This window comes from Sapajus apella, unplaced genomic scaffold (assembly GCF_009761245.1).
Source record: "Sapajus apella isolate SASKATOON/1434 unplaced genomic scaffold, GSC_monkey_1.0 scaffold43, whole genome shotgun sequence".
NCBI classification, from domain to species: Eukaryota; Metazoa; Chordata; class Mammalia; order Primates; family Cebidae; genus Sapajus; species Sapajus apella.
This window is the reverse complement of record NW_022436983.1, coordinates 1450661-1474514: the sequence shown is the minus strand read 5'-3', so window position 1 is coordinate 1474514 and position 23854 is coordinate 1450661. Positions and strand designations below refer to the sequence as shown.

Here is a 23854-nt window from a genome sequence, read left to right as displayed (position 1 = left end):
GTGAAAGACATTTGCATCTGATTAGACAGTGATAGAACTGCCAGGCTGTTTGCCTACATCGCTGCACCATTTCCCACTCATTCCCACTAGGAATGGTGGAGGGTTCCCATTTCCCCACGTTCTCCCCAACGTTTGACATTATCTGTCTTTCGAGCTATAGGCATCCTAGTGAGTATACTGTGGTTTTAATTTGCATTTCCCTCATAACTAATGGTGTTGGGTACCTTTTCATGTCCTTGTCAGCCATTCAAACAGACATTGATCTATTTGAATCTCTTGCCTATTTTTAATTGAGTTGTCTTCTTGCTTTTTGAGTTTTAGAAGCTCTTTACATATAATCGAGATACAAGTCCTTTATCAGACATAAGATTTGCAAATACTTTCTCCCTGTCCATAACTTGTCTCCTCTTTTTCTCAATGGCTTAATGGTTCCTTTAAAAAAGTAAAAATTTTCTACTTTGCTAAGTTTCAATTTATCAATTTTTTCTTTTATGAATAATATTTAGCCTCATCTAAGAATGCTTTGCCTAACCCAACGTCATAAAAATGTCTTATGTTTTCTTCTAAGACTTTTACATCTTTAGCTTTTGCATTTAGGTCATGATCCATTTTGAGTGAATTTTTGCATATGGTGTGAGGTAAAGGTCAAGCCTATTTTTGTCATTAAATATCCAATTATTCCAGCACCATTTTTTAAATTAAACAAGCCTATTTTCTTCACCCCCCAACTCCACTGAATTGCTTTTGCACCTTTGTTGAAAATAAATTGACCATAAACGTAAGATTTTATTTCTGAACTTTCTCTTCTGTTCCACTGTCTATCTCCTTATGCCAATACTATCTATTTTGATTGTAGCAGCTTTATAATAAATTTTGAAATTGGGGACTATAATTTCCTCCAACTTTGTTCTTCTTTTGCAAAATTGTTTTGGCTATTTTAACTCCTTTGTGTTTGCATATATATTTTACGGTTAGCTTGACAATCTCTGAGGAAAAGAGGTTGCTAGAATTTTGATCAGAGGTGCACTGAATCTAGAAATCAATTTTGAGAGAATTCCATCTTAACAATATTGAGTCTTCCAACCACTTCCAATCGCAGAACATGGAATGTCTCTCCATCCATGTAAATCTGTAATTTCTCTGATTAAGACTTTGTAGTTTTCAATATATGGGTTTTACACTTTGTAAATTAAATTTATTCTAAGTACTTTATTATTTTTGATGCTATTATGAATGAAATTGTTTTCTCAATTTCATTTTTGGATTATTCATTTGTACTATGTAGAAATACAATTGAATTCTGTACATTGATCTTATCCTGTGACCCTTGCTAAACTCATTTATTAGTTATAGCAAATTTTTTTTGTAGATTCTTTCAGATAGATTACATATATAATTAAGTCACCTGTGAATAAGGGTAGCTTCACTCTCTTCTTCCCATTGTAGATACTTTTCTTTTTCTTGCTAATTTATTGCACTAGCTGGCAACTCCAGTCCAATGTTGAATAGAAGTGGTGAGAATCAACAATTTTCCAAACTGTTCTGATTTTAGAGGAAGCATACAGTCTTTCATCATTAAGTATGATGTTTGCTGTATGGAAGATTTAAATTAATATGAAAAGGACTCCAGACCAGTCGTGGTAACTCACATGTGTAATCCCAGCACTTTGGGAGGCTGAGGAAGGTGGATTGCTTGAGCTCATGAGTTCAAGACCAGCCTGGGCAACATAGCAAAACCCCTGTCTATACAAGAAAGTAGCTGGGTGTGACGGCACATGCCTGTGGTCCCAGCTACTCAGGAGGCTGAGGTGGGAGAATCACCTGAGCCCAGGAGGCAGAGGTTACAGTGAGCCAAGGTAGCACCACTGTACTCCAGCCTGGGTGACAAAGTGGGACCACATCTCAATTAAAAAAAAAAAGAAGAAGAAGAAAACTCCAGAACCAACTTGAACAGGTTCCCACTAACCAAAGATGGCACAATTTGAACATCAACATTCGACTAAAATACATTAAATATGTTTCAATCCATGAGTTCATAATAGTCCTCAAACAAACAAAAAACTAATTGTTCATTGTTGGAAGATGCTAGAGACCCAACACATTATTTTGAAAACTTAAAGAAAAAAGGTTGGGGGGGTAGAATTAGGCATGTATCCTACCTTCCCTGTACAAACTATTCTTTTGAGTTACCAAATAGGAGGAGAAAGGATTTTCTCTATAAAAAGTACTCCAGCCAATAAATGAAGAAATGAGAGGATTAAAATATCATTATTTTGCAATCCCCAATGAATTAATGGATCCAAGCATGGATCATCAATGATGGCTGACACCACAAGAGAGACAACCAGATAGTATGTGTCCCCTGCTATAGTGTGAATGTGCCCCCCTAAAGGTCATATGTTGGAAACTTAATCTCCGGCACTGCAACACTGCCGGGAGGTCAGGCCTTATAAGAGGTGATGAGCTCATGAATGAATTAACGTCATTATCTTGGGAGTGAGTTAGTTATTATAGGAGTGAGTTTGGCGGCCCCCTCCTTCTCTCTCATCCTCTCATTCTTGTCCTCTCTTTTCCTTCCACCTTCCACCACCGGACGATGCAGCACAAAGGCCCTCATCAGGTGCCATGCTCCTGAACTTCCCAGCCTCCAGTACCGGGAGCCAAATAAACTTCTACTGTTTATAAATTACCCAGTCTGTGGTATTCCATTACAGCAACACAAATGGACTAAGGCATCCCCTGATGGAAGTACATTTTGCTGCTGCCAAAAAACAAACAAACAACAACAACAACAAAAAAAAAATTTGACCTTGAAGCTATTCAGAACTCTTGCTCTGACCTCCACTTTCTATAGTCCGCAGGGGGCACTGGGACGCGGTAAAGGATGCGTTGGGGATACAGTCAGCAAAATCCAGACTATGGAAAACTCGACGGCATGCATGACCTGGCTTCTTTAACAAATTCTCTGCGGAAGAATGAGGAAGTGAGAGAGAAAAAAAGAGGAGTGTGCTGGAATGGGAACATAGAGACTGGAAAAGGCAAAGAAATAATCACCCAGTTGCAATATGCAGACTTGACGTGGATACTGGCTGAGCCAAACTGTAAAACGAAAGATGGAATTCGTGAAACAACTGAAATGTTGAGCAGTGGCTGGGTATGTAATGAGATTGAGCATTACCATTCATTTGTAACAGTGACCGTTGTAGTTCGGACGTATTTTTTTAAAGAGAACTTATCTTTTAGAGAAATATACTGAAATATTTACTGATGAAATTATACAATGTCTGAGAGAGGCTTCCTAACAATGTTGAGGGAAGGAATTGAAGAGTATGGATCAAGTAAGATTAACCATGAAATAATAACAAGAAGAATTCAAAGAACCAACAACTATTGAGTGCTTTTGAATGGCAGGCGCTGGGATAAAATTCCTCCCCACTGGACTGCAAGCTATGTAGAGGCAGGGCTGTGGCACCCACAGCACCCCACGGGAATGCTCAGCCAAGACATCTGCTCAGTAACTATGTTTTGTTTTGTTTTGAGATGGAGTCTTGCTCTGTCGCCCAGGCTGGAGTGCGATGGCATGATCTTGGCTCACTGCAACTTCCACCTCCTGAGTTCAAGCATTTCTCCTGCCTCAGCCTCCCTAGAAGCTGGGATTACAGGTGCACATCCCCACGCCGGGCTACTTTTTGTGTTTTTAGTAGAGGAGGGGTTTCGCCATGTTGGCCAGGCTGGTCTTGAGCTCCTGACCTCGGGTGATCTGCCCGCCTCAGCCTCCAAAGGGCTGGGATTACAGGCGTGAGCCACCGCGCCTGGCCCTGCTCGGTAAATATAAACTGAACAAATCAGTGAACGTCAGCATAGAGTTTCAAGTCGAGCCCTTGGGAGCCCGGGGAGGAGCCATGAAGGAGCTCCTCCAGCCTCGCTCTGGACTGAGTCTTTTCCATATTCTGCTCTTTATACACATTAACTGCTTAACGCACAGAACCACCTCCGAGGAAGCACTGTTCTTATACCCATTTTACAGCTGAGTACACTGAGTGCTTAGGCAAATGTTCAAGGTCAGAGGACTAGCAAGTGTGAGAGTAAGGATTCAAATCCAGACCATCTGACTTTAGCCACTTGCTCTAGACCACCGAATCTCATCCCTGCTGCCATTCTGTGCCCAAGCTTTAGCTGTATCTCTCTCTTTGAATCCTATAAATCCATGCAATATTTCTATAATAAAATTTTCTTTTCCGCTTTAAAAAAAAAAAAAGACTGACCATATTAAAGTGAATGATAAGTATATGGGAATTCATTATTCTAGTCTCTATATTTGCGGATGTTTAAAATTTTCCAGAATAGAGTGTTTTTTAAAAGATTACCAGGGGAGTTAGAGTGAGATCTATGTTGTATCTTAAATTTTAGCTCAGCTTCTTAAGAGCTGTGTGATCTTTTTTCTTTCATTTTATTTTTTTGAGGCAGAGTTTCACTCTCGTTGCCCAGGCTGGAGTGCAATGGCGCAACCTCCACCTCCCAGGTTCAAGCAATTCTCCTGCCTCAGCCTCTGAAGTAGCTGGGATTACAGGCATGCACCACCATGCCTGGCTAATTTTTGTATTTTTTAGTAGAGACAGGGTTTCTCCATGTTGGTCAGTCTGGTCTCGAACTCCCAACCTCAGGAGTTCCACACGCCTCGGCCTCCCAAAAGTGCTGGGATTACAGGCATGAGCCACCGCACCCGGCTGACCTGTGTGATCTTGAACAAACAACTTGGTCTCTCTGCTGTAGTGAATAGGATGGGTGTAAGGTGCCTGGAATGCTGCCTGGCACACAGCACATGTTCTCCGTAACTAATAACAGGGTGTGTTCCTTTGGTAGGGTTTCCGTGGGGAGTAAGAGTGAGGGGACTGAGAGAGTAATGGAATGGTGCATAGTGGGGTGCAGCTGGCAAGCCCGCCCACAGCAGAGGCCATCCCCAAACACTTGCTGCTCATGTACTCACCTGTCACTTTAGGGAGTGATACTTTTCAAATCAAGTAGATAAAAGATGATGAATAACTGAAGACCAGAGGGGTGATGTGTTCTTGAGACGTTTTGTGTGTGGATGTGAACTAGAAATTTATGGAGCAGCTGGGGATTGAATCTGAGACTAGGTTAATTCTCCAAAATAAAAAGTGTGGCCCCTCTTTCTAGCGTCTCACTTCAGAAATCAACGCATCCAAAACAGGTCTGGTTCACGGCCCCTCTCCCTCAAACCCCTACTTCCTCTGTCACTAACTGATTGTTTCCAGGATCTCAGCAACCCCCAATTTCATCTGTGCAGACAACTGAGACCCAACCTGCTATTCCAGCGACCCATGGACTTGCAGGGGACCGTTCTCCCGTCAGCCCCTTTCACCAGGCCTGGCCCAGACAGCAGATTTTGTGCAATAAGCTCTGTCCACGTTGGCCGGCTACTGCGCCACTCAATTCAGAAGATCTGTTCTTGCAGCATCCTTTTCAGAACAGATGATGTCCTGGTTCCCAGTGGGACTCCAGGAACAGTACCTGGATGCCTTCTAAAGAATTCTTTTTCCATCCGGAACGCAAACCCTAGAGCAGTGCCTCCCTTTCCTTCCATCGTTCCTGCCACAAGGCACAGGGAAGGGCCTCGCAGGAGGGAAATGAAGTTCATGCAGTTCCAACTGCCTCCCAGCCCTGACCCCCAAATGTCAATCAGGCTCCTGCGACAAGACAGGGCCTGCAGCTTTCTAGAAGAGTGGACACTATTCCTGCAGCCAGTGCTGAGTCTCTGTTCCAGTGGGCAGCTGGAAAGCGAGAAACGTCGCCCTTCATTGCAGCTTACAGGCTTCATGCCCCTGCACTTTCTTTCTGATCTTTCCAACACGGAATGGCCTGATTTCCATGCACCATTAGAGCTACGTGGCCTGGACTCAAATGTCAACAGCGACCAGGACAGCTGTGACAACAAGAAGAGCTGCCGTTTATTCCACATGTACCTTGTGCCCAGTGCCAGGGAGGGCCCTTTACACCCAGGTTTCATCTTAATCCCTCAGTCACTTTAGTAGCTGGGTATTGCTATCTTCATTTTACAGGGTGAGAAGGCTTGGGGCACAGAGAAGGGAAGTAACCTTCCCAACGTGGCACAGCTGGTAAGGGCAGAACCAGGGAACCGGCCCACTGCACCCCTTCCTGATGTCATGTTTCAAATCCCTGACACGCCCCAACTACACTCCCCTCCTATAGTTACAACAACTCACGGCACCTCGGGAATCTTGAGAACCGCCCATGGAGAAACACTTCATCTAGAGCAAGGGCGGGCTGCGCCTGATTTAAGTTGTTCCGTAGTTCTTCCTTTTGTTGCAAGGGGAGTGAAAAAGTGCTGTGAAGGAATGTCTCTTCTGCTTATCTCTCCCTCGCACAAACAGCAAGGGCGGTAATTGATGCCTGGCACATAGCAAGGTTGACAGGACGCCACGCGGAACCCCAAGAAGCCACGGTGACAGCCCGAATCTCACGGGAAGGAACTGGCTTATTAACTTTCAACCTGGAAACTTCTTCTGACTTGTTTACAGGGGTCTTCCCGATTTGGGGGACAAGAAGCAAGAACACTGGTTACAAGCATTCCGCGTCCTCCTCCCCCGCACGCCGCAGCCCGGCCACTTCAGCTATTTATGGAAAGAGGGGGAAGAAAAGGCTGACAGGCCGGGCCCAGGCTGCAATCTGCCAGATATGAAAACCAATTGCTTCTCATAATAAATTCCAGCTGGAGCCATAGGAATAATCAGGACAAGGAGAAGGTAGCACCAATTTGCTTTATTTGATTAGCTCCTTCTTGGGCGGTCCAACCCCAGCTTCTTTTCATTAAAATAAGGGCAAATTGAAAATCGTAAAAGAGGTTTTCTTATCTGAGAACAAACGACTGGATAGATTCGTAGGCCTAAAAGCCCCCACAAGCCACGAGCCGGTCATGATTGCTCCCGCCCTGGCTGTGCGCCGGGCAGGACCCGGAAGCCCGTGCTCCCGAAGAGCTTTGTTCTCAGAGATCCAGGGCAGGCTTTCCTTTTCCTTTCTTATTTCTTTGGAGACACTCACTTTGTCACCCAGGCTGGAGTGCAATGGCGTGATCTCTGCTCACTGCAACCTCCGCCTCCAGGGCACAAGCGATTCTCCTGCCTCAGCCTTCTGAGTAGCTGGGACAACAGGCGCCCACCACCACACCCGGCTAATTTTTGTATTTTTAGTAGAGACAGGGGTTTCGCCATGTTGGTAGGCTGGTCTCAAACTCCTGGCCTCAAATGATCTACTCGCCTCTGGCTCCCTAGGTGCTGGGATTATAGGTGTAAGCCACTGTAACCGGCCTCATTTTTCTGAATAAAAGCAAGGATAGCCAATAGCACTATCCCATAGCTAGTGCTTTATGCAGTCAGACTCATTCAACTCATTCAATTCTTGCTACAACCCTAGAAAGGCTGGCCCCGAACAGCGAAGCAAGAGGAGAACTTGGCAGGTCGGGGCACACTTAGATTCCCATCTCTAGGGGCCACGATGTCTTTGTGGAGAGTTGAGAACGGGATGAGGGGTAGCTAAGGCTTTCAGAACTCAGAGGCAGAAGTCAATTTGTATTTTTGGCCAGGCACGGTGGCTCATGCCTGTAATCCCAGCACTGGGAGGCCGAGGTGGGCAGATCACCTGAGGTCATGAGCTCGAGACCAGCCAGACCAACATGGTGAAACCCCCACCTCTACTAAAAACACAAAACTTAGCTAGGCATGGTGGCAGGCGCCTGTAATCCCGGCTAGTCGAGAGGCCTAGGCACAAGAATTGCTTGAACTTGGGAGGCGGAGGTTGCAGTGAGCTACATCACACCACTGCACTCCAGCCTGGGTGACAAAGCGACACTATCTCAAAAAAAAAAAAAAAAAGACGTCAATTTATATTTCCCAAGAGGGTTAAACCATAGTTTTGTTTGTATAAATTGTCACTGGAGGTCCCTGAAAAGAACACGCCACCCATTCAGAGAGATGGTAATGACCAAGACTCCAGAGTGAGGCTGGAGGAACTCCTTTCCCTCATGGCTCCTCCCGGGGCTCCCAGGGGCTCAGCTGGAAACTCTACGCTGACATTCACTGATTTGTTCAGTTAATATTCACTGAGCAGTTAACACTGCCAACGTTCACGCGGGGTGCTGTGGGTGCCACGGCCCTGACTCTGCCGTGTTTGCAGTCCAGTGGGAAGGAAGAACAATGACTCTCAAGGGCCCACCCTGGGCAGGCCCGGAGCTGCAGGAGGGGAAGGGGCCCCACCAGGGACGGCGAGCCAGTGGGTTTGAGAACAGCTGTGAGTGGGCAGCGGTGGGCAGCCAAGAGACCTCTCCCAGGACGCGGCATCTGGGTGGAAGCGGTGGCGAAGGCAAGGACATGAATGAGAGTTCGGGGAGACCCAAGCCTGGAGAGCACACGTGGCTGAGGCTGGCAGGTGGAGAACAGGGCAGGGGCAGGAGACCAGGAGACGGGGCAAGACAGCGGCTCACCCCAAGTCATGTAGGCTCCTGAATGAGGGTGGATCTTACTCTAAGAGGGATGATTAACCAGGGGTACAAGTGTATTAACAGCAACAAAGGAAAAGCGAGGACTCCAACCTTAACACAAATGTGACACAAAATGTAAGACAGCATCAGTTAACCTGGAGAGTGCAGCTCCAGGAAGCGCAAGGAAGAAAAAGCAGAGGGTGCCTGACAGCATCTTACAAGAGGCTGCGTCCAGACTGGGGCAGAGGGGTTATGACCCCCACCTCTCCGGCCTCTTAAAAAAGTGATAGCAGGCTGAGAGATTAAAGAGCAAAAGTCAGCCAACGGGAACGAGGAGAGGCGCCTTCCAGGCAGAGGGAACAGCACATGCAGAGGGGCTGCACCTCAGGGCTCTGTGGGTCCTCTGAGAACTCTGAACATTGCTCTCAAGGGCATGGAAAGCCACTGGAAGTTTTTAAGCAGGGAAGTGGGTTGATCAGTAAGACCTGGCACGCCTGGCTGCTGCTGCTGCCTCCTCCGTCTTCGTAACTTGTAAACGGCAAACGCTCCATAAATGCTCATCAAATGAGGAAATTAAGAAACAGCAACTTTTCTCAAAAACGGAAAACTTCACTTATGCTGAAAGCATTTGGTCAGTGACGAGCCGAAGAAAAACGGGTTTAAGATGAGAGAGAATTAATGGCATGGCCTGTCCCTGGATTCAACACCGTCATCAAGAAAGAGGACCCCCCGTCCCCACTGCTTGGTGCAGCCAGGTCATGTAAGCCCCAGCCCCGTCCAGTGATGGGAGCCCCACTCCAATGCCACCCAGTGCCCGGCTCATGTTCAGCCCCACTGCAGTCTCCTCCAGCCAAAGTCCATGCCTCCCAAATGGCACCCGGCGCGTCCGTGGCCCTCGCTTGTCATATTCCAACACTGATATTTTATTAAGAATCCAGTGTAAATCTGAGAGAAAATTAATGTGTCATCTCCTAGCAGGAAGGACTAAACATCTCAATGTGATGGTCTGTTAGAGGTGTCATTTATCATTAGCATGCAATTCAAGGTAAGCTTCCCACATTCTGGTGGGAGCTTTCTAGACAATGAATCTCTGGGAATTAGCTTCTGGTCCAATTATTCCTGTTTTCCCCCCACCTACCTAAGAGATAAATTCCGTCTCGGTGGGAGGAAAAGAAAAAAAGAAGAATGGGGGGAGGAGGGAGTTTGCTCTTCTCCTTTCTGGCTGAAATCAATTTTTCTCAAGGAGACAAGGCAATATTCATTTTGTGAGAAGGGAATAAGGCTGTACACGAAAGGCCAATCAATGGAGCCGTTTCGATGAAAACTTCCTCAAATCAAATGTAGGGGAACCTCTTAATGCGCTTTGTTCTTCTTTTCCATAATCCATAACTATTAAGAGAAAGATGGGCGGAGAGTAGATGCCACGAAGAGAAAGCTACATAAACAGCTGGCCCCTGCAAACGCCGGTCTGTGCACCCTCTCCACGTGTTTCCCGGGGCTCCCCACCTGCCTGGCCCCCGTGGTAGGCACAGGGAACAGAGCGCTACACAGGCGTGCCCTGGTCCACAGGGAGTTTAAGTCCTAGCAAGGAGACAGGCCAATAAAAATAAACGAATAAAACATATAAGGCTATAAAGAAGAAAATTCAAGATAGGAATTCTGTGCATCAAAATAGAATTGTTTTCTCTAGTAACTATTTAAACCCTTTGATGCAAAACATAAAAATGCACCTGGATGTAAATCATGCTCCTGGTTCCAAAGCAAACAGGACAGCTGGGGATGAATGGGCAGGTGTCATTGTCTCCTGGAAGACGAGAGCCAGCCAGGAGTGCAGAGAAGCCTGGGGCAGCCCTGTGCACGCAAATAAGGATGTTTTCCCAGATCTCTCTCGCCTGGGCTCCAGGGCTGAAGAGCCTGAGGATAGCCCTTCGCGCTTCGTCCTCCACCACCCCACCCCTCCACCCTCCACCCTCCACCCCCTGCTTGGCTGAACAGTGATTCTCTCCCACACCTAAAGTGGCCAACTGCAGCCACTCTGCCAGGACTAACACCAGAATCAGGGGAATGGCCTTCGGTACAGACCGCAGGTAGTGAGGCAGAGAGATTCTAGGAGACGTTTCCAATGGCGGGAGATAAGCAGGTCCAGAGCTTTCCATGGAGCCTTGGGGGAGGGTCAGCCCAGGGCAGCAGCCCAGCAGGACTCGGAGGTCAAGATCCACCGCCCCCAGGAGCCCAAGAAAGCAGGGAGAGGGTGCGGGCCCAGAGCTGGGGGTTGCCGGTGCCCTCAGAGACTCTTTCTTCCTCTTCCTTCCTCCTCCCCAGACCTCAGCCTCTTTCCTGCTTTCCAGAGTGCTCTTGAATTGGCAAGCCCTTCTTTAATTTTTCAGGAGGGTGCTGGCAACCAAAAGCACAGCTGTGGATCATTAAGCTGCAATTTCAAACCTAGGCTTCAGGGCCAGGCCGGGAGCCAGGCTAGGTGGGGCTTTCCAGATGTGAGGGGGATACCCTAGGAACCGGTTTTCTGGGCGCTCCTCACCAGCGTGAGTCCTCCACAGGCTCACACACCCCCGCCCCTCCTCTGGCTGCTCAGAGCTCCTTGGGGTTAAAGCACCCCAGGAGTACTCCAGCAGGGCCTTCGGGTCATTCCTTGGAGCTTCAGGCCCAACCAGCCTCTCAAAACCCCGAGAAGAAACATCTGGATGTGAGTCATCATGAAGACCAGCCCCCACTTTTCACCAGTGATCATCGGGAGCTGTGGGACTCCACATGCTATTTTCTATTTTTGAACTATCTATGGCTCAACTTTTCTATAATGAACATAAACTGTTTTATAACAGAAGAAAAAGAAAGAAACATCCTCTGTCATTGAAGAGTTGAGGTCTTAATAAAGGACGCTGAGGCCCATCCCCTCCCCTCTGTGCCCCTGGCTCACAGGCTACTCCCTCCAGGCTCGTTCTTGCCTCTACCTCCCTCCCCTCCTTCTCTTCCCCACTTCTCCTGCCCCCCTCCCCCCTCCCCTCCTCACCCTCCTCCTCCCCTCTTCACCCCCTCCCCCCCCCAATCCTCCCCTCCTCACTCCCCAACCTCCTCTCTCCCTCCTGGTCCTCCCCTCCCCTCCGCACCTCCCTGCTCCCCTCCTCTCCCCATCCTCTGGCCTTCCCTCCCCTTCTCCCATCCCTCACCCACTCTCACCCCTGCACTTGGCCTTGCACCCCTGCCAGGTCCACTGTCCTGACCTCCAACCACCTCGTGGTCCAGCCCTGCAGCCCTTCGCCATCTGCACTCACTTTCTCTGCTCCTTGAGAACAGGGGGTGCATCTGACAACCTCTACAAATCTGGGAGATGCCCCACAGTGCCAGGGCAAAGCCGTACAGAAGGCCCAGGGAGGATGGAAGGACAGCGCCCCCCGCCCCCCAGCGCTCTCTTGGCTCCCTCTGCTCTCACCTTTGCTCTCCCTCCTCTGCCCGAGGCCCTGCTTGCCCTGGGGAGGCCTCACCACCTCCTCCTGGATTCTGCTGGGGACCCCCTCTGGGCTCCCCTCCACCTGCTCTGGGGCGATGCCTGCCTGACACACACACTTTCTGTGCTGCTGTGAAGGGAATTCCTGGGCTGTGTGCAGAGCCCTCCCCCTGGGCTCAGCCTGTTCTGTGGTCCCTTCCCAGGCATCCTTAAGCCCCTGACCCAGCTCCATCCCCCTCCAGCAGCACAATGTGCCCTAAGGCCTAGGTGTCACAACACACACTGTCACCTTAGCCCAAGTGCTCCAAGGCAGCTGTGGACCACAAGCCACTATTTCAAACCCAGAGCCTCCCCTGGCCAAAGTTCAGCATCCCGGTTGGTTCCTCAAGGCCAATCTCGTATGCCATCGCCTCCTGCTCCACTGGTGGCTCCCCGGCCCTCCTGTGGGACAACGCCATCCCCTGTCCAGCTGTCTGGGGCCCCTGTAGGTGCTCTTGCTTCATTACCATTTGCTCCGCATGTCTGCCCCCAGAGAGCTGAAAACCCTTGGGGGAGCCATAGCCCTTTATCTTTTGGTCTTCTGTAGATTTACACAGAGTCTCCAAAAGTATCTCCAGTGTGTTCCCAACTGGGGCTGGGAACAGAGATCTCAGGGGCCACCTTGAACCCCAGTGGGAACCCACACATGCTGAGCACAAAGTGTGTTATTTTTCTAATAACATAGTTATTAGAAAAAAATGTGCATATCTGTATTGGTTAACATGGAAAGAGCTCCATGACTTAAAAAACTATTGCAAAATGGAATGCATGGTGAGATCTCATTTCTATAGAATTCTCCACATGCCCACAGCTATCTCTCTGTGTGTACATAAGGAAAAGTCTGAAGGCATGGGGTCCTCTAAAACCTTGACCCTGGCTATTCTGGGGAGTGGGACTTCAGAGGATGTTTGTGAAGGTGGTTGCTTTTCGTTCAATCTTTCTGCTTGGTAAAACTGTTCTCCAGTGGGTCAGGAACTGTGCTGAGGGAGCACATGCCCAAGCCCACTTGACTCTTACAATGACCCTGCGTAGTGGACAAAACAGTCATTCCTCTTCATAGGCAAAGCCACTAAGGCTCAGGAAGGTTCCACGGTTGGCCCAAGTTCACACGACAATCGTGCTGACACCAGGATTCCCCAGTAGGGAGGTCTGACTCCTCCATTTGACCCCTGCCCCCTGCTGCCTCCCTCGGAAGACGGTTGAGACGTGTGCAGACAATGAGGTCCCAATCAAACATCAAAGAGCAGGACGGGGTCCCACCGAGCTCGAACCTCACCAGAGGCGGCTTTCTGGGTGGTGTAAATATCCGTTAGCGCGAATCCCCCCAAGTCTAATGAGCACACTCTGTACTTCCAAGTTGGAGGCGCAGAGTCCAGAGTTCCTGAAGAGCTCTCGACGCCACCCTCGCTCTGTAGGGCTGTGTGATCACAGGACTTCGTCTCTGGCTTTCGGTAACTGTACGTAAATTGAGCTGAAGGTGTTTTGGCCAATAGAGACCTCTGTGCCTCCTCTCTCCAGAGCTCATCAATCAGAGCCCTGTGGTCTAACAGCCATGATTTCCCTAATCTTGTTACTGCAATATTAATAAGGCTGTTTAATGCAACCAGTTCCTTCTAAATTGTCACATAAAAATTTGGTAAATGTCAGACCTATCATTTAATAGAAAATGATGTTTTACTGCCAGGGGAGTGAGGTGGCTGAGGAGTGCAAAGCCCGGCGATGACCTTTGGCAGGTTTGAGGGACAAAGTGCCACCGGCCTGGGGCTCCCGCCTCTGCCCTTCTTCCTTGGCAGTCAGCAGCAACCCAAGTCCCCCACGTGCAGGGCCCTGGATGAGGAGTCCTGGGGAGGGGAGGGGTTAGAAGAAGCGGCCCTCCCTGTCCTCATGCAGCATACAATCCTACTGGAGCAGAAAGGAACACTAGGTTTTCTCAGTGACTGGTCACTCCTCAGGATGCCCCTTGTCATAAAAGACCATTACTCCCATTTTGGGAAACCCAGACAGCTCCCAGGAACATTGACCCACACGGGAGCAACTTGATGTATACAAAGGGATGAGTTCACTGAAGCAAAGCAGCGCCCTGCCAACTGCTTATAAACGGCATTGGTGTCCTGTGAAAGGAAGGGGTTGGTTCCACTAATTTGGGTGGACAGGGGCACAGAGATGGACAGAGGGACATTCCCCACAGCCTACTTTATGATAGAAAGAGTGTGGAAACCCTTAAAAATGGCTTTAGTTAATAGCTTTGGTAAATGAGTCACTTTTTTAGAAAAAAAAAGTGCATTATCTTTATTGGTTAACATGGAAAGAGCTCCATGATTTTTTTTTAAAACTGTAAAATGGAATGCATGGTGAGATCTCATGACTGTAGAATTCTTCACATGCCAGCACCTATCTATCTGTGTGTGCATAAGGGAAAGTCTGGAAGGATGGTGTCCTCTAAAACCTTGTCCCTGGCTATCTGGGGAACAGGACTTGAGAGGATGTTTGTGACGCTGGTTGCTTTTGGTATATGTTTCTGTGTGGTAAGAACATTCTTCAGTGGGCATGTACTGTCTTTGTCAAAGAGAAAAATGTTAATTTGGATGAAATTAAAGGGGAGGGATTACAGCATGAACTCGGCAAGCATTCACGCGTGGAAATCGTAAACAACAAGCAGATAATCGTAATTCCACAAGGGGTAGGCAATGAGGGCAGGGAGGCGATGTGAGAATTTGAGGGGGAGGCAGTGGGCTTTGTGTCACCCCCTTTTACCACAAAAAACCTTTGTCTTCATGCCCCCTAACAGTGGGTTCTTTGGAGGCAAGTGTTGGGCCTCGAGGCAAGTTCTCGCTGAGCAGAGTTTAAAAGCCCCTTTGGGATCCTCGGGGCTGTGGGGACAACTGACCTCGAAGCTCGAGACGGCAAGAAGCAAACGCCTACCTCAACAGGCCGTGGGCGGGCGGGCACTGGGTGGAACACGCCAGGCCACCCCACACCTGCCATCCTAGGACACCTCCAAAAGGGGGATGCTAGGATCCCGACCCCTGAGATGAGGAATCAATGGCTTGGAAAGGTTTGCTGCTGGCAGGGACCCGCAGGGGTGAGTGGAGGAGCCAAACTGGAACAGGTGAGGGGATGCCTTTCCATCGCTCGCCATCTTCCTGCAGGGAGACTGGGTCCTGGACTTCTAAACTAGAAATGCCACTGTCCAGGGAACTCTGAGTCAACCAAAAGCCTATGATTATGCGCCTATGACCTCCTCCAGAGAGGGACGGATACAGAGAAGTGAAGCCCAGAAATCCTGCTAAGTGTTTGGGCTTCCATCCATTTCTCTGGGGTAGCTGTCAACCCCCCTGGCACATTGCACTGGGGTGCCAGCCTCGCCACTCCTGATGGGTGATGGACCCTCCCAAGTGTTCTCAGCAACACCCCACCCACACCCCCAGGAAAGGGAAGTCCCAAGCTCCTGAAATCCACTGCCTTAGATGAATCATTCCCAGAGCCACTCAGAGAAAAATCTCCCAGGATGTTATCGGTGGGGAGGAGTGGCTGTAGAGAAGAGGTCTCTGTGGCTAAAAAATAGAGATCTGCCAAGATAAGTAAGAATTTGCCCCAGGCTGCAGTGCCCTGCCCTGATGGCACCTTCCTGGCTCTTCGTAGCCTCTCCTCCAGCCTCCTCACCTCAGCCAAGGAGAAACTGGACGATCAGGTCGAAGTGCTTTCTGCCATCCGCTGGCTGCAGCAATGAGGATGCAGCTCATGCAACCCGAGACTCATCAGGGCAGCAGCCCGTGCAGGTGGCAGCATGGGAAGCAGAAGGGTGGTGGGCAGGGTACTGTCAGACTATCCAGACGACATGGAGCTGCTATGGAGCAGGGCCCTGGGCTTCGGGGCAGGGGTTCACATCCACCAAACACCCCACAGCAAGAGCCCCAGGCGGGCTTTCATCCGGCCCCCACTAGCCCTAGAGCCTTGCCCCTAGCAACCAATGACACTAGGAGGGAGATGCTGGTGTCACGCCTCCAACCTGGGACCCCGCTTGAGCACGGACAGAACTCGTGAGTTTTGTGCTCCTGCACAAAACGATGACATTTAAAAATAAAACCCATACACAGCAGATTTCCTGAAAAATAATAATAATCACCTTAATTTTAGCAAGTGGAAAATAGTTTTAGAAAACTGTTTTGATCTTGGATCTCATCGGGAACATGAAAAGCTTCTCGGATGAGGCCAGCTGCTGGTTTTTCCACTTCCCTTTGGTGGATGCTGAGCCATCCAGCTGCGGCGCCCCTGCCGACTGGGACGAGAGCCTACCGAGCGGTGCAAATCTAGGCCATCCAGTGGAAAGCTAGCCAAGCGCCCGACCGCTGGGCACAGCCTGACCTTCCGCAGCACTTATATTTCCAGCTAAGTCCGCAGCCTCTCCTGCCGTGAAAGGAGACTGGCAAGACCCGAGGCTTCCACCTGGCAGAACATCACCCTCCCTCCCACCAGGTGAGGTCCAGGATGCCTTGAGCACTCTGCCTGTATGTAAAGGTGCTACAAACGTCGATGTGCTACATCCTTTATGCACGTCAGGTGGGTTCATGGAAGTGATCACGATTAAGATTGGTCTGTGGTCATAATAGACCCAGAAGCTCTCTGTTCATCTGGGATGATCAAGTTATTCAGGAATCTTCCAGCCTACCCTCTCACGGCTGCAGTGGAGATGGGATGAGACCTTCCTTACATTTCCCGTAGGCCCCAAAGAAAACCTGAGACCTAATAAATACATGTAAACACATCCAATAAAATAAAATTTGAGATTAAAAGGAATCTCGCTTGCATATCCATGAACCACGTGGAAACTCAAATGAGCTCTTCTAAGCTCCTTATTTGTGGGGAGTCAGAGATTTCACATGTGCTGGGAAGACTGCTCAGCAGACACAGCCTGGCAACCGCACAGGCATCCCCGGATTCGCTGGACAACTGTTTACTAACGATCCCTTTGCATTACTATGTATCCCTCTGGCAAACCCAGGGCCTCATATAAATGGCAGGCACTCAACTGTTGATGATGCTGCTGTTCGGAGGCCCCAGAAAGCACAACCCCTGGCCTCAGGTTGCTTATATCTGCTCAAAGAGGTAAGAGTCACCTCCTCCATGAAGCTTTCCTGACCCCACAGGACCCCATTAAGGTGACCCTAGTATGCATTTCCCGAGACTCTCCCTGCTAGTACCACCTCCCACCACACACTCACACACTCATACACACATGCGCGCACACACACACACAATCACACACACACACATGCACACACACGCACACACTCACAATCACACACATGCACACACATGCACTCACACATACACGCACGCACACACACGCACACATGCACACACATATACACACATGCACTCACACATATACACACACATGCACTCACACACATGCACACACCCACACGCACACTCACATACACATACACACATGCTCACACATACATGCACACACACATATGCACATGCACACACACATACACAATCACATACATGCACACACACACACACACACACGTACACAGAGGCACCTGTTCCATTGTTTCTATCCTCTTTGGCACTGTAAGTTTAGGGCCGGCAGACACTCTAGCCTGACATACACATGTAGGAAACATTCCATAAATCACTGGATCAATGAAGCAAGAAATGAACGGCTGCATGGGTGGGTGGATGAACAGGTAAGTAAAGGCAAGGTAAAGGCAGAAGTTGTGGCCCAAGGAAAGATGTATGAGGGGCAGCCTGCAAGGACAGGGAGGAACAAGGGCGTTGTCATCAAGGGAAGATCAAGAAGAAAAGGGTTTGAGATCTTAAGGAAAGTGAAGACTTGGCACGCACTGAGGGGATATTTTCTGGTCACTTCTGTGCCACACAGCATGCTGGGCACTTGAGGAGCATTACCGTGGGTCCTCACAGCTACACCTGGGGCAGGTATTACACCCACATAGAAGGGGAAACCAGGCTTAGCAGGATGAGCTGGCACCACTGCAGAGCTGGCACGTGGTGAAGCCAGGATTGGAGACCAAGTGGGCCTGACCCAACCTCCCCCCATGAAGACCAGTGGGCATCCTCTGGCCCAGAGGTAGACTGTTGCTGTCAGGAAGGAAGAGAGCTCACTCCAGGTGGCAGTTCTGGGTGGTGCACAGGGATGAAACAGTCAACATGGTGGCCGGGCCCCTTGGAAGAAAGAGAAAGGGCCGGGGCTGCCTGGGGAGGACCCAGGACGCAGGACCCCCTCCTGCCCACAGAAACAGCTCGCTCTCCACCCGAGCACAGCCACTATGTCATGGGGTGATGTGGGGCCAGGGAGGGAGGCAAAGACACTTTCCTAAATCATATCCTATTTTGTAGTCAACAGTCAGGCAAGAGGAGGTGGGGGCGGCAGGAAGACAGTGAGATGCAGAAGGGATCAGGTGTGCCACGAGGATCAAATCTCAGCTTCCCGCAGGTGCACTGAGACAGAAGGCACGGGCCCTCACAGCCAGAGGGGCTCAGGGAGCTGGCCCGGGCGATGTCTCCTCACCCAGATGAGCACAGAGGAAGACAGGTTCACAGGGTCCCTCGGCCTGTCTGACACAACGCTCATGGGGTTTTCTCAAAGCATTATCTATTTAGCTGATAGCCCCGAAGTGTTTCATTTAGCTGGAAATCGTGCTTGGTCCATTTCCCAGATCTCACTGACATTATGAGAAGCCGGCAAAATGTGTCTGGCAGCAGAGCAGTTCAGCAACCCATCACCTCGAGTCACAGTCCTGTCGCCCCTGTTTGGAAAGCAGACAGTTCAGACGACTTTGAGAAGGCAGAGTCACTGCTGCCTCCCAGGCAAGTGAGGACTACAGGAAGCCTGTGTGTGTGTGTGTGTGTGTGTGTGTGTGTGTGTGTGTGCGCGCGCGCGCACGCGTGTGTGTGTGTGTACGCAGCCCATGCACATACATTTTGAAGGAAGGCAGCGGTCACCCATGGCACAAGGCAGTCACCATCCTCCCTGACCATGGGATAAAACCTTGCCAATCTTTTATCTTACTTAATCCTCCAACTCGGGCAGGAATCATTATCCCCAAACGATTTCTGAGAAAGCCAAAGCTTAGCCGATTCACGTGGCCCCAACCCCACAGCCAGCGAGGAGCAGGGCTGAGACTGTAACTCAGCACTGTCTGAATCCTAAGGCCAGGCTCTCACGGAAACCCCAGTGTCCCCTCCCCGTTCCATGGGCCTGTAGAGGTGCTTCACGGCGCATTCACAGGTCTGCCTGGTACCATATAAAGAAGAATCAAGTCCCATCACCAAAGAAATTTGCAGAATTCTCAGTGAAACACAGTGGAACAGGTTTGATTCTGGAGGGTATTCCTGGAGGCCTTCAAAGGCTAAAGCACGCAGTGGAAACCCCAAAGCCGGAGCAATGTGTCTGCTTGTGAAAGCCCCCGAAGGCAAGACCCGGAGCCTGTTACCAATTCTCCAAGTCTCACACAGTCTCTGGCACAAGGTAGGAGAATGCAATACCCATGGAGTGCATGAGTGAATGAATGATGAATGAATGAGCAAGAAAATAAATGCCGTGAATGAGAGTTCTGTCTAAAGATTTAGAAAGTAAGAATAAGGCTCTGGGGAAAGTCCCCAGCATCTCTTCCATTACAGAGACTTCCTGCTGCCCAAGCTCCTCCCGTGGAACCCGGCCCTTCCTCCGTGGTCTCCAGCGTTCCGCGTGATGGATTCTGAGAAAGCCAGGCCATTCATCTGTGCTGGTGCCATGCGGGCCTTCAGTGCCTCCTGCCCCTGGCTCTCCCACCTGGTGGGCTATCGGAGGAACTCCCTGTGAGGACACAGCAGAAGCTGACTGGCACAGGTGGGAGGGGGACCTGCTGGGCCCAGCCGGAGGGGCCTAGAGAGTGGGAGGCAGGGGGACCTCAGTGACCGTGGGGACCTCTCCCCATATGTCCTCATCCTCTCGACCATTTCCTCTCCACGTCCAGGCACTCGTGGGAAGTTAAAACCCAAAGTTGGACATGTGCTGCCAGGTCAGGGATAGCAGGTGCCACCTGGGTGCCTGAGCATAATTCCTTTCTCTCGAACTCAGCCTAAGATTGGCTCTGATTTTGCAAATGCAGCTTGGATGTTGGCCATGTCCCATTGGAGCTGCCCGAGGCCTTTGCCCCTCCTCTGGAGAGATCCAAAGCCACAGAGCCAAGGTGGTCCCTTTTTCTGGAACCCACAGAGAACAAGAGAAGATGGGGCAGCACCCTGGGGACACCAGGTGACAAGACTCACCAGTGGTCTTGGAGGAGACAGAAGCCATCTTCAGGGATCTGAACACTCCTAGTAATGAGGTATCCGCCCAGGGAAAAAATAGGCCAGGCCAGGATCCCCCAGCGCACAGCAGGGGAGACACAGCCCAGCAGAAGGCGGGTTTGTAAGTGGAACTTTCCCAGCGTGCCTGGCCTCTTTCCATTATTCCTCTGGGCCCAAAGCACAGATACGTTACGGCTTTCCCTGTCCTTCGAGGGGGCCTGGGATTTCTCTGCTATAATAATTCATAGGTGGTCTATTTCCAGAACAAAGATACTCCATTTATTCATCTCACAAACATTCTTGACCCCCTGCAGTGAGTCAGGCACGGCGCCTTCCCTAAGCCAGGCAGAGCTGAATCTGACTCGGGTTTCCGGTTTTGTATGAAAACTCTACACAAATATGGTTGGCTGGCATCTTGGCTCAGGCTCCCATAACAAAGTACCAGAGGTACCACCCCTGGTTTAAGCAGGAGACGTTTATTTCTCACAGGTCTGGAGGCTGGAAGTCTGAGATCAGATGCCAGCCAGTTTAATTGTTGGTGAGGGCCCCCTTCCTGGCCGACAGATGGCCGCCTTCTCACTGTGTCCTCACAAAGTGGGGATGGAGAGAGAACTCTGGCATCTCTTTTTTTTTTTTTTGGTAGAGATGGGGTCTTCCTATGTTGCCCAGGCTGGTCTCAAACTTATGGCTTCCAGCAATCCTCCTGCCTCCGCCTCCCAAAATGCTAGGGTTACAGATGTGAGCCACCACACCAGGCCTCTCTTCCTCTTCTTATAAGGGAACTAATCCTATCATAGGGTCCCACCCCCATGACTCCATCTAAACCTCATTACCTCCCAAAGGCTCCCTCTCCAAAGACTATCACATTGGGGTTAGGGCTTCAGCATATGGATTTTGGAGGAACACAGATATTCAGTCCATAGACGATGGTGAGTCTCCTTTTTTTTTTTTTTTTTAAGAAAAACTTCAAAAACCAGGAGAGAGCCCAGACACAGTCCCCCACTACCACAAATGATGCAGTGACTTTCCCACATTTGGGGAAATCGCAGAGGTCAACACATCTGGTGTGCAATGAATAAGCCTCACCCTGGAAGACCACCTTCAGGACTCTAGTCCATCTCCCCTGGAAGCATGGCGGGTCGCTTCTTGATAAAGACCCACAAGCAAAAACAGGTATCAGCTGCCAGATCACACTCATCCCTGGCAGCAGGATGGCGGTGCTTCCTCCAATATGTCACAATAGTAAAAGCCTCGTTGAGTCCAACCCCATAAACACAGAAACTGAAAACGTGCCAATATTTGGCTGAAGTGTCTATGAGAAAGGGCTGGCTAAACAGACATGTGGTGTAAACAGGCTTACAGGGGAGATACTTAACCTGCCTAAGAGAGCAGACCTTTTAAAGATATCCTCAAGATTCCGTCGTGTACAGTTAACGTGAAAAGATGGTGTTAATAACAGACTTGAATTACTGTTGTACTCAAAATTGATCTAACTGCACCACATCTCCTAAAATACCACGTAAGGGACTTCCAGGTCGCCATGGTAATGATAGTCACAAAAACTCAAATCTCCCAATGCATCCTCTAGAAACTACACAGATCAACAAGAAGAACAAAAGCAACCACAGAAATCCAACAGCTCTCACATGACTGGAAAAAAGAGCCGCGATCAACTTCAAATCACCCATAAGTAGAAAATAAACACCAATGTCTTCAGTTCCCACCCAGAACTTTTATAACGAGCAAGGGGACAAGAGCGGTCCAAAAGCCAATGAAGACAGAAGTCGAGCATGGAGAGTTTGGGAATAAATTACAATTACCTGAAGAAAGAGAAAGTACATCCTAAGGGGGAGAAAATACTAAAAATGAATCTAGATAGACCAGAACATGGACTCGAAGGAAGGAATTTAAAGGCAGGCAGGGACAGCATTAGAAAATGTGCTGGGGAGGGAGGGAGAAGCCAGATGTGGGCATTTAGAATTCTGCAAAACGAAAGTAATGATACATCCAAGGAACCTCAACTCCTCCCGCCCCTCCCCCAAAAGCCAGTTGTAAGGAAACTGCACTACACTGCACTGACAGAAGAGGGAGCTCTTGAACTAAAAATCGCATGAACCACTCATTGTGGAGATACAAGCGGTCTTCATCTACAGGAGGCTATAAAAGAAGAAAAACGAAAATGAGAAAACAAAAGAGGTCAGCGGGTGGAAATTACCCCAAAATACAGCCATAGGTGGAGGGGAGGAACTGTGACATAATATAACAAACTGAATTAAAAACCTCAACGATGCCTTTTAAAAATATCCTCACCACTTGTACATGAAAAGATCAAGTAACTTATTATAAGGGCAAGAGAGACAGTTGTCAGCCTTCTCAAAAACAACCCACAAAGCAGGGCAAGGATGGAGCAGCAGTCAAAGATTTTACATCCGGCTCAAAGATTTTATATTCAGCGAAGCAGACCCTCAAATATCAGAGGTACAGAATAAGAGTTTAAAATATGGGAGAACTGAGAAAGTGATGCACCCATGGGCGCCTCTGAAGGAATCTTCTAAAGAATTAACTTTATCCAACCAGGAGATGACTGGGAACTCTTTGGCAAAGGAACTTATGAGGAACATTTAATATATTTAATTACGGACCTAAATTAAGTGTGTAACTAAGGTTAGGAGAATCATACATGGATGATACATGTTTTGTCAACTACAAAATGACAGGAAACAAGAAAAGGAAAAATAAAACCGGAATAAGCTCAATGATGGTTGTACAGGCAACAGGTGGGAGTCAAGAGACTCCACTAATTAGAAAAAACCAAATGGCAAACATTAGGAAGAGACTAATGGGATTTTTAAAGGTAATGAGTACAAAGGTACCCATTAGAATAAAAATGAGAATTTCTTACATATAAAAAGAAATTAAATGAGCATAGAAAATGCAACATGTAGAAAAAACAAGTACAGCAAATAGAACATAATACACATAGTATTAATTACATAAAATATTATACATATTGGACATATAAATAAAAGTGAATGGGCCTAACTTACTTATGAAAATAAAAGATTTTCAATTTGGCTTAAAAAGAAAGATCCAACTACATGTTATATATAAGAGGCATACCTTTTAAAAGAGTGTATATGTCCATTCTCACACTGCTATAAAGAACTGCCTGAGACTGGGTAATTTATTAAAGGAAAGAGGTTCAACTGACTCACAGTTCCATATGGCTGCAGAGGCCTCAGGAAACAGAATCGTGGCAGAAGAGGATGTAAATACCTCCTTCTTCACATGGCAGGAGGAGAGAGAAGTGCCGAGCAAAGGGGAGAAGCCCCTTATAAAACCATCAGATCTCGTGAGAACTCACTCACTATCACGGAAACAGTATGGGGGAAACTGTCCCCATGATTTAATTTTCCCCACCTGGTCCTGCCCTTGACACACGGGGATTATTACAGTTCGGGGTGAGATTTGGGTGGGGACACAGAGCCAAGCCATATCAAAGAGATTCAGAAAGCCTAAAACTAAAAAGGATGGCA

At 48.8% G+C, this 23854-nt stretch overlaps 1 protein-coding gene and 1 non-coding gene across 16 annotated transcripts in view; both read right to left on the bottom strand.

Moving 5' to 3' along the window:
- The window catches only part of CAMTA1 (calmodulin binding transcription activator 1), a 954794-nt gene that overhangs the window by 502233 nt on the left and 428707 nt on the right, over positions 1 to 23854 (bottom strand). The gene's annotated exons all lie outside the window — the stretch shown is intronic.
- LOC116566677 lies at positions 21293 to 21451 on the bottom strand. Its single transcript, XR_004275961.1, has one exon. It is a non-coding gene; the product is annotated as a U1 spliceosomal RNA (small nuclear RNA).